The sequence below is a fragment of the Desmodus rotundus genome, chromosome 3 (genome assembly GCF_022682495.2).
Source record: "Desmodus rotundus isolate HL8 chromosome 3, HLdesRot8A.1, whole genome shotgun sequence".
Taxonomy (NCBI): domain Eukaryota; kingdom Metazoa; phylum Chordata; class Mammalia; order Chiroptera; family Phyllostomidae; genus Desmodus; species Desmodus rotundus.
This window is the reverse complement of record NC_071389.1, coordinates 153,611,678-153,625,616: the sequence shown is the minus strand read 5'-3', so window position 1 is coordinate 153,625,616 and position 13,939 is coordinate 153,611,678. Positions and strand designations below refer to the sequence as shown.

Sequence of the window (13,939 nt, the reverse complement as noted above, 5' to 3'; positions counted from 1 at the left end):
GTAGTAGACCTCAGACTTGTTACTCTTGTATCATATTTGTTTTAAATCGATCCTAAAATATTCTATCTTTGTAAATAAACAGGAAAAAATGGAGAAAAGGAACTAAAAGTTTTAGTTATTGTGATTGTGAGAAATATTATGGACATGTTCCATATTCTAACATAAAAGGAACACCCCAGAACTAGGGCCATCAGATAGACAGAGGATTTTGTGGAGCATTGGATTGTGTTAAAAGCATGTTGGAATAAATATGTGTAATGCCTTCGCAAGAAATGAGAAAAGGCCAGCAATATAATCCAAGCTACAGCCTTATGGGAACTGACCTCATCTAGAAAGCAAACTGTTATTTTCAATTTTTTAAATGTGATGGAAATTGGTGATAACTGAGCTCTGGCACTTGGTTCTAAACAGTGTGCCACAGATTCTTTATCCTGACAAGAGTCCCAGATGTGCTCAATTTATCTCCTTTCACTGGAAGATTTTTTTCATTATATGTATTAGAGAAATATATAATTGCATTTTAAGATTTCTTGATTGGTTTTGTTTTTTAAAGACAATATGATAAACCTGAGTTTTAAAGTAAAAGGTGAATATAATTAGAACTATGAACTCCAATTAGCTCATTTACCTGTCAGAATTGGAAGGCAGGGCTTTAGTTTTAGCATTCTTATAATTATAAATTAGTTCTTGAAATGAAGGTTGACCGTATTTCTTTGTCTTGATTTCTGTTAGGTAGTCCGTTTTTTGGACAGTTAAACTACATAGAAAAGAAAGGATAGTCTTTCATAAGTAGCGTTTATCCTAGATGGAGATAATCACCACATTATAAGAAAGACTGGAGCCCTGGCCAGGTGGCTCAGTTAGTTGGAGCGTAGTCCTATACACCAATACATTGTGGGTTTGATCCCCGGTCAGGGTGGGATCAAGTGAGAGGCAGCTGATCTATGTTTCTTACATGGACATTTCTCTCTCTCTCTCTCTCTCTCTCTCTCAAGAAAAAAAGAAAGACTTGATACTTTTATATTTATCCTCCTGTTCTGTCCTCTGCTTGAGGCTCTTGATCAAGTCAAAGCCCTTTAAACTCAAGCAGGACCCAGTCCAAATCCTTAAATTGCACTGTCCTTAAAAGGTCTTTGTCTTCCAAACAAGTCAGATAATGTTGGAACATTCCCATTAGTGAGTCACACTGACCAAACAATGTTTCTGTGTATTTTTTGCTGTAACTTTTTAATCTTCCTTTTTTTCCTTCCTTTCCTTTGCCTATTAAATGACTACTGTGAATGCAAGACTCAAAAGTTAACAGGCACTTGTGTAGGGTATTTTTATGACTTAAGAAATTTTGGTTATCTGGGTGTTGACAGCAGATGATAGATCAATTTTTTATTTTAATAGAAAAACAACCCAAATTTTTACTTTTAGTATACCATCTGTGATAGTTTTAAAACATAATTCACAAATTCTTTAGTATTCCTCCTTTCAAAAGGTGGAGACCCTCCCTTGAACGAGGATGACACTTAGCAACTTGTATCTAATGAATAGAATGTGGCAGAAATGACAGTGTAGCATTTCTGAGAATAGGTTATAAAAAGGCATTCATCTTTTCTGTCTCTCTTGGGTCATTTCTTCTGGTAGAAGCCAGCTACCATATCAAAGGGTTCTCCAGAAGCTTTATGGAGAGCTCCATCTGGTCTCTAGCCAACAACTACATGAGTGAGCCAATTTGGAAGCACCTTCTCTAGACCTAGGCAAGCCTTCAGGTGACTACAGCCCCAGCCAACATCTTGACTGCAGCCTTATGAGAGATCTTGAGTCAGAAACCAGCCAGCTAAACTACTGCTGAACTCCTGGCCCACAGAAATTTTGATAATATGTGTTGTTTTAAGCCACTAAATTTTGCAAGTAGTTTGTTATGTGGCAATAACTGGTGTATCATCATGTAAATTTAGTAAGATTGATGTACTTTTTACCATTTTACAAGACTATCTGTCTTATAGTCCAACATTGTTTAGTTCTCCTAAATGCTTTTTTTGTTGTTATTTCTTTGAACTGTCTTGGACTGAGAGATACTCATTAAAGTAATTATTAGTATTTTTCTGTTTCTACCATCTTCTGTAGCTACTACTTTACTAAAGATGTTGCTGTATTATTTGTTGCATAGATGTGACTATTATTATATCTTCATAATGAATTGTAGCTTTGAGCACTTTAAAGTGTCCTTCTTTGTCTCATTTAATATTTTTGCTTGATTGTTACCTTATCTGATAAAGCTATAATGCTTGCCTTTTAAAATTTGCATTTATGCAGTACATCTTTGTTCATTTTTTAATCTGAGACTCTCTTATATACAGCACAGAGCGGAGTTTTATTTTATGAGTCAACCAGAAAATCCCTTCCTTTTGATAAGTGCATATATATATATAATATTTAAGTGCATACATATGCTTAAATCACTTATTTACCTACATATATACATATGTATGTATATAAATAATATATACAAACATACAACTTCTATATTTGACTTCAGTTATATCATCTTTATATATACAAAACAATGCATGTCTTCCAGTAAATTGTATGTTCAGTTTCTTTTGCTCTTTGTGGTATGGGTGTCTGTGTGTATATTTCTCTTGATATTTAAGGAAATTTATGTTTTTGTTCTAGCAATTTCCCTTTATACCAATACTCATATAATAATTTGGTCCTTTTCTTCACACATTGACTATTAGTTTCCTACTCAGAGCAATAATAAAAGAACTTGAAACTACCACCTGTCTCCTCTGTGCCCAGCACCCAGCAATTTTAGTTAATGGTATTGTTTCCTTAATTATTTGTTCTTGTCCTTCCAAATGTTTTGGTTTGTATATTTAGTTTGTTGGCTTTAAATCACATCCTTGGATTCCCATGTTTTACCTGTTAGTCAGTGAGCTATTCTACTTTTTCTCTCTATCCTCTCATTTTTTTCTTAGTTATTACTACATTGTCAGAGCATATAAAATTTTATGCTATTCTTATTCCCACTTTTGTTTATTCTTAGCTATGTAGTTAAATATATTCAGTGTGTACCACCAGTCTCTTCACTGAAGTTTTTCAGTCCTCTCTTAGTTGGGTGAAGTTTATCCTGAGGAAGGACTGATGAATATAATAATTCCAGGTGATTATCATACTGAAAACCTTTCTATAGCCTTCCTACTTATAGAGCAGTTTGTCTGCATTTAAATTCTTTGGTGCACATTTTTTCCCTTGATTATATCGCAGATATTGCTTTACTATTTTCTGGCTTTGAATGTTGCATAGAACCCTGATGCCAAACTGGTTTGCTCTCCTTAGGAAAATTTGACTTGGTCTTTCTGCCAGAAACCACAGGTTTTTTTTTTTCTTTGTATTGAAGCATAATTTTCTAGGATAAATCTAAATGGTGACCAATCTGGGGCTATTTAATTTGGTATATGGTGTGCCCTTTCAATACGTAGAGATTTAGGTCTTCTTCCCCTCCACAGCCACCCCCATTCCTAAGAAAAATGTGATGGAATTATAGTTGTAAGTATTAATTCTATTATTTTTATTTCCTTCTTAAAGGCATCTGGAAATATGTGTGTTGTTTGTCTGATTTCTATATTACTTTCTTTGATCCTTTAAATATTATATTTCTTTCATTTTTCTTGGCTTTTTAAATTTCCGTCCTTTATGTTCTATATGGTACATTGGTCCTAGCCATTTTTTGTTTTGTTTTGCTTTTGGCTGCAGTTCCTGGGACACAGACTCTGAGGTGGAGATCGGTGTGCACGAGGTTTACTGGAGAGCACCCTTGGGATGAGCAACTGTGACAGCATGAAGGAAGGAGGATCAGACAGAAAGGAGATGCTGAACCGCAGTTGGTAGTGTGCTGGTAAATGTTTAACAAGCGGTTCTCGGGGAGAATGAAAGCCCCATTTGTAATATTTTCCAGCATGTAAATACTTCCATCGTGGTCATTTTTAAGCTACAAACATGACATCACTGAACATAGATCTGGGGAGAAATGCATAGTAGCACCCATACAGAAAAACAGACATATCCTCAAGAGCATAGATAATAGTAAATGTAGTAAAATAATTAGGAAGTAATGAACATTGAGTATTTATTACCTTGGTTTTGAATGTAATTTATTAATTTTGAGTTTACATAATTTGTTTAGCAATGGCTATGTTACAACAACCTGCTTGTCAAATTCCTAAAAATGTTAACAGTTGGTTCTCACAGGACAGTAGGAGTCAGATCCAGCAAACCACTGACCATGATCATTCACAACAAAGGCCTCAGCCCATCCCTTAAGGAGCTTTGACGTTGGAATGGCCCTGTAGAGTAGTCCCCATTGAGGTAGGGACCTCTGTATTTTGAATATGGACCAGTCATTGGATGCAGGTGAACCTTGGGGAGAGGGTTGGAACTTGGAAAAGGGAGATTTCTTTGGCTAAAGGAAATTGCCAGAGGAACACTCAACGCTTGCGTCAGTCCTGAAGTGAATAGCTGGGGAGCACGCCAGTGTCTACTATGTGATCTTGTAAGTTTGGTCTTGGTTTCTGCTTTGGGACAGCATTTTTTTCTAGTCCGTTTTCATCTGTCAAAATGCGATTATTTCTTTGTGTGTTTTTTTCCTTATTATAACTTCATATGGCACTGAATTTTTGTTGATGTTATTCATGTTTGAATATATTGGATTTTTCTGGGTCAGCTTTTAACAAATAGATGTTTTAGAGAGAATACAGTTTTTAAGGGCCCTTCTTGGTTTTTCAGCTCAAGTGCTCCCTCTTCTGTTGTTATAGTGAAGAGCAGTTTTCTTAATCTGCTTTTTAATTATATTTTATTGATTATGCTATTACAATTGTACCAGTTTTTCCCTTTTTGTGCTCCTCCACCCAGAAATCCCCTCTCCCTCAGGCAATCCCCACACCATTGTTCATGTCCATGGATCATGCATATAAGTTCTTTGGCTACTCCATTTCCTATACTGTACTTTACACTCCAATGCCTATTCTGTGACTACTTATTTATACTTCTTAATCCCCTCACCTCTTCACCCATTCCTCTATACCTGCCTCTCATCTGGCAACCATCAAAATGCTCTCCATATCGATGATTCTGTCTCTGTTCTTTTTGTTTGCTTAGTTTGTTTTGTAGATTCATATTGATAGATATGTATTTATTGCCATTTTATTGTTCATAGTTTTGACCTTATTCTTCTTAAATAAATCCTGTTAACATTTCATACAATAATGGTTTGGTGATGATGAACTCCTTCAGTATTTTCTTGTGTGGATAGCTCTTTATCTGCCCTTTGATTCTAAATGATAGCTTTACTGGGTAGAGCAATCTTGGCTGTAGCTCCCTGCTTTTCATGACTTTGAATATTTCTTGCCAGTCTCTTCTAGCCTGCAAAGTTTCTTTTGAGAAATCAGCTGAGAGTCTTATGGAAACTCCTCTGTAGGTGACTAACTTCTTTCCTTTGGCTGCTTCTAAGATTCTCTTTATCTAACCTTTGGAGTTTTAATTATGATGTGTCTTGGAGTGGCCCTCTTTGCGTCTTTCTTATTTGGGACTCACTGCTTCCTGGACTTGCATGTCTATTTCCTTCACCAAATTAGGGAAGTTTTCTTTCATTATTTTTTCAAATAGATTTCCAATTTCTTGCTCTTATCATTCGGGCACCCTTATAGTTGGAATGCTTGAAGTTGTCTCACAGGTTTCTTATACTATCCTAATTTTTTTTGATTATTTTTTCTTCTTGTTGTTCTGATTTTTTTTTTCTTCCTTATGTTCCAAGTCATTGATTTGCTTCTCAGCTTTATCCACTCTATTGTTGTTTCTCTGTAAGTTGTTCTTTATTTCAGTTAGCGTATCCTTTGTTTCTGACTCGATCTTTTTTATGCTATTGAGCTCCTCACTAAGTTCCTTGAGGATTCTCATAACCAGTGTTTTGAACTCTGCATCTAAACAGGGGTGTCAAACTCATTTTTACCAAGTGCCACATCAGCCTTGCGGTTGCCTTCAAAGGGCTGAATGTAATTTCAGCTCCTTAACAGTTAAGGAGTAGTTACATTTATACAGTCCTAAAATTATTTCAGCCCTTTGAAGGTAACCATGAGGCTGGTGTGGCCCCCAGTGAAAATGAGTTTGACACCCCTGATCTGATAGATTGCTTATCTCTACTTCATTTAGCTCTTTTTCTGGAGTTTTGATCTGCTTTTTCATTTAGGCTATGTTTCTTTGTCTCCTTGTTGTGGCAGCCTCCCTGTGTTTGTTTCTATGCAATAGGTAGAGCTGCTATGACTCCATGTCTTGGTGGCGTGGCCTGATGTAGTAGGTGTCCTGTAGGTTCCAGTGGCACATCACCCAAGGCCTCTATCACCCAAGCTGGATACTTGAGGTGCACCCTTCATGTGGGCTGAGTACACCCTCCTCTTGTAGTTGAACCTTGGTTGTTGTTGACAGGTCAATGGGAGGGATTTATCCAGGCCAGTCAGCTACAAGGACTGGCTGTGACCACTGACCATCAACTCCTGCCCTCTGTGGAGGATCAGCTGTGCAAGGGCAGGGTGGTGGTGCTCTGACCTGGTCTGTAGCTGCCCACTTGGTTGTACAGGCTCTGGGGTTTCCCTGGGTGGTTCAGGGCAAGGTCAGTTCCCACCTGTGTTTTGCCCAGAGCCACCCTGCCTGAGCTATAAAGCAATCTGCAATGGCTGCTACTTGTGCTGGACTTGGAGATTCCCAGGCAAAGCCAAGCTGTTAGCTAGGCTGGCTGCTGTTAGTGCTGGGCCTGGGGCTCACTGAGGCCAGCTGTTGCTTGTTTGAGAGGATTTAGGAAGTTGTGCAGCAGGAGCCAACACCAGCCATTCATATGAAAAAGCAGCTTGGGTGGGTCCACAAGTTGGGTCAGGCAGAGTCTCTGGGGATCTCCAAGGTGGGTCAGTCAGTGCTAGCTAGGTTGATGGAGTCTCAGATTCAGCACCAGCTTGCCAGCTCTGTGGGGGAAGGGGTTAGAAAAGGGACAATGGCCTCTGTTCGCTTTGATGCCAGACACCTCAATCTGTCCCAGCATGTGACTGGTACCTTCCAAGCTGCCATCCCAGCACTGGAGCTCAGAGGGAATGAGTCTAAATAGGTGAGTCTGTGTGTTGGTTCTTCAAGAGGAACTGCTTGGGGCTCCCCCAGTTTCTTCCACCGACTTAATCCCCACTGGTTTTTGCAGCCAGAAGTTGTGGGGATTTATCTTCCTGGCACTGGAACCCTGGACTGGGGGATCCTGGTATGGGGCTGGGACTCCTTGCTCCCGAGATATCTGTCCTGAATGTTATCCACCACATGTGGATGTGCAACAAGATGTTTCACGTCTGTGCCCCTCCTACCAGTCTGGGTGGATTAGTTTATTTAATTCCGTAGTTGTCAGACTTCCATTCAACTTAATTTCTGATGGTTCTGGGTGATGATAGTTCTATATTTTAGTTGTAATTTTGATGTGGTTGTACAAAGAATTGAGTCATGTCTGTCCATGCTGCCATCTTGACCAGAAGTCTTCTGGAGGTAAGGTCTTTAATTACCATTCAATTTACTTATAGGTATTTGGTCTGTTCATATTTTTAATTTCTTCTGCTAGTGTTGGCATTTTATATTTTTTCAAAAATTATCTACTTCATCTAAGTTATTTACTGTATAGCCTATAATTGACCATAATGTTCTTTTCTATCTCTGTTGTATCTGTACCTAGTTCCCTTGATTTCATTAAGACCTAGCGTATATTATCTATGAGACAACTTAAAAGGAAAAAAAAATGGACAAGTTGAAAATAGATTTAGATAGATAGATATTCAAGGCTAATATGAACAGAAACCAAAAAAAAAAAAAAACCCCAGAACAAAAACAACCCAGAAACCAAACAGGTAACTTTTATATAAGGTAAATTCAAGCTACAAATTCAAGGTACAACTATTACTAGGGACAAAGCATAAGGAGTGGACTTGGTGATATTGACTATCAGGAGCTTAGCCACATGGAGATATCAAGTGGGTAGTTAGATATATAGGACTAGAATTCAGGGACAAAGTTCAGAGGCAAAGTTAAAGCTGACATACAAATTTGTGGTCATCAGCATATATATATAGCATTTAAAGCCATAATACTGAGTGAGACCATAAAAGGAATATAGAAAGGAAAAGATGTCCAAAGAGTACAAAAAAGATGTCCAGGGTACAGCTATAGAATAGGCAGAGAAAATTGGATTTAAGCTGGGCTGTGGTCAGCCAAAGAGTACTTCAGAGCAAGAGAGGACCAAGCGAGTTGGAGTTGAGCACATATATCAGGGACGGATAATTATTGACCATAGAAATTTATACTGGGTTACAAAGAAAGTGAGGACATGAAGAGGTGGGAGATAATAAAAAGGTAATAGAACCAATGAAGTAAAAGGTTCCTGTGGAGATCAAAGGATTGTAGGAGTTGGGAGACTAGTAGAAGTGAGCTGTAAAGAGGTGATATTTGAAGAATGAGTTGTTTGAAATTGAGATTATTGAAGGGTTGCAGGTTTGTTTTGTAATGACAAGGTCAAGGGTATGACTAGTGGCTAGAGGATGAAATGACTGAAGGAGAGCAGATCAAAACATTATGACATCAGGGGTTAGAAAGATCTATATGACTGGTGATATTGTTAGGGATTATGATAGAAGTACTAGATAGAGTGACAATGAGCAAGGAGGAGGCAAATGATTGTAACAGAGAGGGCAGGAGATTTAAAGTTGAGTATTATTATATATTATATATAATATTTTATAGCATATAAAGAGGTAGGGGAGAATGATCTGGAAATAGCACTGAGGAGTGAGGAAGAGCCCCCCACCTCATTTCCAGGCCAAGTGATAAAGGGGGATGTGGGAGTTAAAGTAGACATTTTTTGAGAAGGCTGCAGGTGAGGCAGTATTATCAGGGTAGAACCAAGGGTTGTTCATTGCTTTATCTGTTTTGAACTTACATTGTTGAGAGCATCTATATTAATAATATAGATGTGTTGTATTATTTATATATTGTATATTCTTGATCTACTGTCTCCCTTTGCCCCTAATGATGCTTTTTACCTTGAATTATATTTTTCTGATATTAGATGTCTGCTTGGGTTTCTTTTGGTTCATGGTTGACTTTTTCTATCTCTTTGTTTTAACTCGTCCTATCCTTTCTTTTAAATGTGTCTCTTGCAGACATTATTTTGCTAGATCTTATTCTTAACATAGTCTGAGAATTCTATCTTTTCTTTGGTGAATTTAATATATTAAATTACTTTTATGTTAGAACTTCTAATTCCATCGTAGTTTAAATTTTCTTTCTTTCTTTTTTTTGCTTATTTCCTTGAAAAAATCAGTTTTTTCCCTATGAGTTTGAAATTGAAAGGCTTGCATTTTATGTTTGTTCTTCCATTGGTTATACATAACTTGTTAAGACTTGTATTTATTTTGCCCAATTTGTGGAACTTATCAACACCTATCTGTATTTCCTGTATCTTTCCCCTGAGTAGAACAAATACTTTAACACACACACACTCTTATCTACCTCTGGTTGTTGCACTCTGTACCCTACTTTGGTATATCTGCTGGTGTGTATATATGTATAAAATTTCTTTTTAGAAAACAAGAGACTTTCCAAACTTATTTTCTCATTCTTACTATCTTATCATTAATAGCACTTTCTAAAATTTTTGTTTGAAAGATTACTTCCTCTAAGAGTATTTTCAAAGAGGATCTTTAGGACAACCTGCTTGAACATCTGAGAATATATTTATTGTACCCTCACATTTAAATGATGACTGAGCTGAATATAAAATTTGAGTCAAAGTTTCTGTTTTCAATATTTTGAAAATATCTTTATTATTTTCCTGCTTTTAATGTTGTTCATGAGAAATCTCACATCACTCTGATTCATTTTCTTCATGGGTAAGCTGCTCTTCTTAGAAAGTTTTAAGAATTTTCTCATTGCCTTTGGAATTCTTAAATTTTATTAAAATATTACTATGTATTCATTTTTACATATCAACCTATATATTACCCCATACACTCCTTCAATATCAATTTTTCTTTGGAAGGTCTCACTTGTTTTTTTCATATATAATTTTCCCTCTATTTACTTTTTTCTCTCCTATTAGAACGTCTTATTATGAAGGGGACTCAAAAAACCTCCAGAATTGATTTATAAAAAATTGTGTACTTATTCTTACATGTTTAAACTTCAGTCACCTTTAAAGTATTCTCAATTTGGTACAATACACCTATGGAGACTTTTTTTTCCCACTGCTCAAAACAGTTTTTGAACTTGTTGATTTTGATGCCTTTTAGTGCTTCTGCCATTTTTTTTCTACCTCTTCCACATGGGTAAAACGTTTACCTTTGAGGACACTTTTTTAATATGGGGAAACAAACAAAAAGTTGCTTGGGGCAGGATTAGGTGACTAGGGAGGGTGGGGGCGCAGATGTCATGCTGTTTTTGGTCAAAAACTGCTGAACACTCTGTGCAGTGTGGGCAGGTGCACTTGTAAATTACCCATGAAGTGGAGAAACATGTTGAAAGAATAGTCAAAAATTATTCACAACAGCAACCTCTCACAATAATGCCAGCGGGTACACTGATACAGATGGGTTCCTAGAATACTCACCTAGCAGGGAAGGCCTGCTACAAGGGGCTTTTTACAAGAGGCCCACCCTCCAGAAGATAATTCCGGGTTTTTTGGGTTCCCTCTCATATATAATGGTGTTATTTCTATGTCTAGCCTCTATATTCTTTATTTTTATATTTTTTCTATCTCTTACTTCTTCTAGAAAAGTTTCTTGACCTGATCTTGGGCTATGTCCATTTTGTTCTTTATATCATAAAATGAGTTTATTTCAACTGTATTTTGAATATTCAGTAATCCTACTTGGTTCTTTATAACAGTTTCCACTTCATTATCAATATCCTGTTTGGTGGCATTTATTTGGCTTGTATTCTCTTAATTCTTGTGATCTATGATAGGTGATTTAATTTACTGCCTTTGTAATTGTCTAGTTATTTTTTTCCCCGTGAGATATTCTTCCTCAGGTTATCAGTTATCTTGGTGAGTAATGAATGGAGACAAGGGTAGGAGGAATGAAAACCTAGACCTCGGCTCGTTAGCTTGTGCCACTCCTGGTGAGTGGGGGGAGGTCTGACTCTCCCTCATGTGTGTCACTCTCAGAATGCTTTGCCCCTTAGTGAATTTCTGTGCATCTTACCTTACACTTTGTTCTTTTCTAAAAATGTATTGGTCTAGCTCTCTGGGTGAAAAGAAAGCCGATGAGAGAGGGTAGGAGGAAACCCTTAGATGTTTATTGGTTGAGCCAGCACTTACTGTATTTTTTTTATCCTACATCCCAACAGTGTTCCCCTACAAACCTGCTTTCGGTATTATTGTAGGGCCCACGGGGAAGGCAATGATCTACTGTGGGCAATGTGGTGACTAGAAAAGAGCCCAACTCAAAATTCCCCCCAAGTCTGCTCTCTGTGTTGGGAGCCTGGCCCTCTTCTGTTCAGGGCTACTGTTCCCCTTCTTTACCAATCACAGCCATCTCTGACTCTTCTGGGGTTTCTGCTGGTTCTCTTTTCTTTTAATACCAATTCATTTCTTATTTTTGAGGCATCTTAGGGGAGGAAGACTGTGACACTGCCATCATGTGAGGGACCTTATGATGTCCTTTTTATGACAGCCTGTCCCAGTTTTTGTGGAAGCTTTGTGTTTCTAGTAATAGAGAGAAAAAGATATTTCTTTCTTGAGTGGTCATGGCAGTATTCTAGAAATGAGGATGTTTAACCCGAAGAACTATAGGCAGAATGTAAAAGCAAAGGATAGACAAACAGTATATATACGTGAAAGAAAGCAAGATAGTCATTTTACCAAAACATACTGAAATTTACTTTCAACATGCTTGTGTTTAATTTTACAGTCACATGGGACTCTTCTTAAGCCTGAAAACAAGACAAGAAAATTAATCTTATTACAAATTTTTCTTAAACTCATTTGTGAGAATATAGATCAGGAGTGTCAAACTCATTTTCACCGGGGGCCACATCAGCCTTGCAGTTACCTTCGAAGGGCCAAATGCAGAGCTCCTTGCCCCTAGTTAAGGAATAGTTACATTTATACAGTCCTAAGATTACATTCAGCCCTTTGAAGGCAACCGAGAGGCTGAAGTGGCCCCCGGTGAAAATGAGTTTGACACCCCTGATATAGATGATTCATTGAGAAATAAGAGTGACTCCAGAACTCACAAAGTTACACTAGTACAATTGACATGTTCTCCATGGCAGAATATCTCTCAGGACAAAAATCAGGAAGAGCAGGGCTTGGCAATAGCCTATTATGTATAAGATAGTATTCTTATACCTACAGTTAGAATGATCTAAATAAAGGGTGGGGCAAAAGTAGGTTTAAAGTTGCTCATATGGAAAATAATACAATAATTAATAAGTAATAATACAAGAATAAACTCTGTGTTTTGCATACTTACAACTGTAAACTTACTTTTGCCCCAGCCTGTATTGACAGTGGTTATTTCTGGGCATGAACTTGTCTGGATTTTCCAAATTTTCATGATGAAGAGGCATTAATTTTATAATTGCAAAAGTAATAAATATTAATAGAATTCTCATAGGTAAATTATCATATAAATATACAAACTTGTACAAGATTATTTGCTATAGTATGGTTTGTAACATTGAAAAATATCCAAATTTTTATCAGAAGAATAGTTCAATAAAATATGATAGATCTATACAATGAATCTCATGAAACAAATAAAAATGATGATATAAGTCTATATGAACATAGGGACACAAAGCAGGTTAAAAAACATGTCCAATATGAGCCCATTTTTGCAACCAAAAAGTGTACAGAAATGTGAAAAATATGTGCAAGGAGTTACTGCTCCATCCTAACAACAAGTGAGACGTTGAACAATCTGAAAAACCAACAACTCTTTTGAGATTCTTCAGCAAAGTGAGGTCGCAGAGCAAACCATTACCCCCAAGACTGGACAGACAGGCGATACAGAGACTCACAACTAACTGGAACAGGAACCACTTGAGCAGAAACTTCTGCAGGAACCAGTGCCTGGTAGAAAACCTAAACTGTAATTCATGAATTGCTGGAGACTCAGTATGGACAAGTCTGAGAGTTAAAAATTCCAAGGAGACCAGTCAAAGGGACCTCCAGAAACTATACCAGGTCCTCACAGTGAAGATCAGAGAAAAATCTCATGTCTCAAGTCACCATTTCGAAATACACCAGAGCATTTGTTCTTAACGAAGTCTGCCCTCAAGGGAAACTATTTTACCAGAGGCAAACCTGCTGGGGTTTTATCAGAGCCTAACCTACTTGGAGGAAGGGAAACACTCAACTCCATTTGGCTCCAGCCATCCACATGGTGGAAGGGAAAAACCCAATTCCAGTTCCTTTTAGCCATCTGTCTCACCTAAGGCATTGGGTGTTGTGGCGGTGGGTACTGAGAAGCACTGTAAAGTTCACAGGCTTTCCAAAACACCAAAACCTAATAATAGAACTATAAAATGTTTCTCCTCCTCTCACACCTCACCACAACACCACTAAAGTTCTATTTGCCAGAGTTCTTTTCACCTAGTACATCATGTTCTGATTCTAACAAAAATTAGAAGGCATTCTAAAAGGTAAAAATCATAGTTTGTGAACAGATTGAACAACTACCACAAGAACCAGAGTCAAATATAGTAGGGATGTTGGAATGATCAGACCGGGAATTTGAAAGAGCTATAGTCGATATGCTAAGGACTGTGATAGAAAAAGTAGCATTCAGGAACAGATGGATAATGTAAGCAGGGAGATAAATATTCTAAGAAAAAATGAAAAAGAAATGCTGGAGATCAAAAACACTAACAA

At 37.3% G+C, this 13,939-nt stretch overlaps 1 long non-coding RNA gene across 1 annotated transcript in view; it reads left to right on the top strand.

Annotated features, from left to right (window-relative positions):
- The window catches only part of LOC123478203 (uncharacterized), an 82,784-nt gene that overhangs the window by 14,870 nt on the left and 53,975 nt on the right, over positions 1 to 13,939 (top strand). Inside the window, exon 2 of the long non-coding RNA XR_006653353.1 lies at positions 3,748 to 3,889. This is a non-coding gene — a long non-coding RNA (uncharacterized lncRNA). The remainder of the gene's footprint in view (positions 1 to 3,747; positions 3,890 to 13,939) is intronic.